Source organism: Elaeis guineensis, chromosome 4 (genome assembly GCF_000442705.2).
Source record: "Elaeis guineensis isolate ETL-2024a chromosome 4, EG11, whole genome shotgun sequence".
NCBI lineage: Eukaryota > Viridiplantae > Streptophyta > Magnoliopsida > Arecales > Arecaceae > Elaeis > Elaeis guineensis.
In genome coordinates this window covers 44,775,915-44,779,164 of record NC_025996.2, presented here as the reverse complement: position 1 = coordinate 44,779,164, position 3,250 = coordinate 44,775,915, and the positions used below count along the sequence as shown (strand labels likewise).

General features: G+C 45.2%; 1 pseudogene; it reads left to right on the top strand.

Moving 5' to 3' along the window:
- Nucleotides 1–563, top strand: LOC114914861 (uncharacterized; annotated as a pseudogene).
- The last annotated feature ends 2,687 nt before the right edge of the window (nt 564–3,250 follow it).

Sequence of the window (3,250 nt, the reverse complement as noted above, 5' to 3'; positions counted from 1 at the left end):
ATGTTGACTCTGTGCAAGACCACCATCTATACCTTGCTGGGCTTTTCCGACCACTCCATCGAACATCGTAATCCTCCCTACCACTATCGGAATATCCCCTCCCCTGATGCTGACGGAGACACCTCCAAGCCGCCAAACATCATCGAGTCCTCTGCTATTGGCCCCATCGGGAAACCACCGCATCGGACTGAGCTCGATGCCCATGGCCTCTACGACCTCGATCACGGAAACCTCTGCCTCTGCATCGAAAATCTTGGCTCCGAGAGCTACGACGACGGTGGGATCGGGATCGAAGAGATCGAGGGCGGACACCAGAGGAGGATGATCGAAGACTGGAGGTGCGGTCGTGGGGGAGGAGGAGGAGGCCGCAGTGATGGAGGGTGGAGGTGAAGTTCCCACTGCCGCTACCATGGCTGGTGGGGTGGGATGGACGACGGAGTCGGTTCATGGGTGTGGTGCGGGAGGAAGGGTGGATTGTGCTCATGAAGGTTCGGATCGAGTGATCGGAGGTCCTTCGTGCCTCCCACCACGAAAAGAGGTGGAGAGTTCAAGGGATGAAATGAAATGACGTTGTCTGAAGGTTAGGGTTTGAGTGTAAGAGAGTATATATAGGCTAGGATTAATTGATCAATTGATCATCACCATCGGATCATTGATTCGATGGTGATAAACAAGGTCTTCTTCAGCCACTGGATCAATGATCTGATGGTGATTATTAAGGCTTATGTACATAATCCTATAATATACACTATATATTATATATACTAAAAAATTTATTAAAAAATAAATATTTTAGTATAATATGTATATAAATATATATAAAATATAAAATATATTTATTTATTTTATTGATCTTTTATCAATCCGAACATAATCGAACAAAGGCTTGTTCTGGTTTGGATCGTTAAGGTATCAACTTTAAAAATCCTGTTTGTATTTGGTTTTACAGTTTAACGAGTGAGTCGAACACGACTCGAAAATGATTCGAATATTTCGAACGAATCGAACAATGAGCTAGATTGATAGCCCTACTTGTCAGTCACGCTATGACGGATCAAGCCCAGGAAGGAATCCAGCCATGGGTCAGTACTCGACTCCCATGGATAGCCGTCCACGTATCTCCAGATGACCCTCTCCCTAGGGCAGTGCATAATGGTGTGCTCCACAGACTCCTCCATTCTAGAAATCGGACACACGATCAGTATCTCCATGCCCCTGTCTCTGAGAAGTGTCCGCGTCGGTAGTCGATTCCAGGCAAATTTTCACATAAACATCCTCACCCTAGGATGAGCAGCTACTCTCCAAATGCAAGCAGCCTCAATCCTCTTGGTTGGTGTCGGTATATGCAATTGGGAGAGGTCCCTCAAAGGAATCCTCATGCTGCAAGAACGACCCCACAACCTCGCATCCTGATTGGGGTACTTCGGAATCGAGATGGCAAGGATCCACTCCACCAGTGGGCCCCTAAAAAGCCGACCGATCTCCTGAACTCTCCAGCTCGAGCCATCCACAGTAATGAGGTCAGACACCCTCATGTGGTCCTCCATCTCAGTGCTAATAAAGGTCGGCCAGTGAGAGAGAGGAGTGCTCAAAATCCAGGCATCCTGGATCACCTCCATCGAACACCCATCCCCGATCAAGCATCTGATCTGGTCCATAATATTGGGCCCTTGGGCACAAATCTCCCTTCAAATGAATGAATAGCTTTGGGCAACCTGAATGGGGGTTCCATGACTCCATCCACTATAGCGGGCCCTCATCACCCTACTCCACAAGTAGTCCGGTTGGATCAGAAATCTGACCGTATGTCTGATAATTAGAGCCTCCCTCATCGTCACCAAAGAGTAGATCTCAAGGCCACCATCCCGCACAGGCTGGCACACCATCTCCCAGGATAGCAGATGGAATCGCTGATGATCGCACCTTGATCCCCATAAGAAACTGCAAAACTACTGGTCTATCCCTCTGATGCAAGCAACTAGCATAATTGTATTGGTCAGGAGGTATACCAAAAGAGAGCTCAGCATCGATCTCACAAGAGTCATCTGATTTATGTCACAAATTGACATAAAAAGTATCAATTAATATCTAAATTATCTAACTTTATTAGGAAATTGATACTTGTTATTATATTTTACAGAAGAAGAGGTCATCAATAGAAAGAACAAGGAAAGAGGATTCCAACGACGTAAATTTTACGCAAAACGAAGTTAAATTGATCCAGGAATTGAAGAATGAAGAAAGAAGACTCAATTGGATCAAATCCGAGTCAAATCAGGTCAAAATTGGTCAAAAATCAATTGATTTGGTGATCTGGTTAGCCGCCTGGTCCACAGCAACAGGCGCCTGGACCATGGATCCATCGGCGCACCATAAACCAGCCAATCAGCGAGTCTCGGCTCACCGCAACGCATCGCGAGCCCGATCCACGCACGCGGTCCAGGGCTCATGAGGAGAGAGAAGAAGGTCCGAAGGGCAACCTGGTAACTTCACATCACTCGATGGTCCGATCTTCTCTGATCAAGATCCAACGCTCCATATTTTTGCACCATCGGACGGTCACCATCGCAGCCGGTCAAGATCCAACCGTGATCAAGGCAATTGCAAGAATCAATAAATACTAGGACAACACGAGATCCTTCTGCAGCACGATCCAACGGACGAAATCTTTCAGCGCCTTGATCGGACGGTCCGCAACGCATCCGACCTGATCCCATCTCTACAGCACGATCCAATGGCAGCGCTTCACCCAGATCGTGATCCGACGGCCCAGAATCGCTCCCGGCTTGATTTATCTGATGAATTGGGTCCTTTAGATGAAGATCGGACGGCTGAAATAATTTCTAGGATTTCTTGATGGATTTAAGTGCTTTTTGAGCGAGATTTGAGCCCCTAAACCCCCCTAACAGCCTTCTAAAATCTCTTAGTCCCACATCTAAAGTTTTGAAAACCTTATAACCCCCAAATGCCTATAAAAAGCCCCCAAAGGCCCTTGTTTTGATGATTCTTGCTTTTCCAATCAAGCTTGTAACCCTAGATAGTGGGATTTTTAGCTTTCTTCTCAAGCCTCGAGCTTTGAGATTTTTGTAATAATTTTTTTTATATAAAATCTTATTTTAATACAATTTTATCTCTTTACATTATGCAATTTATTTTTCTTGCAATTAGGATAGTTTAATTTATGCAATTTAATTTTATGCAATTAGGTTAGTTTAAATTATGCAGTTTAAATTTATGCAATTAGGATAGT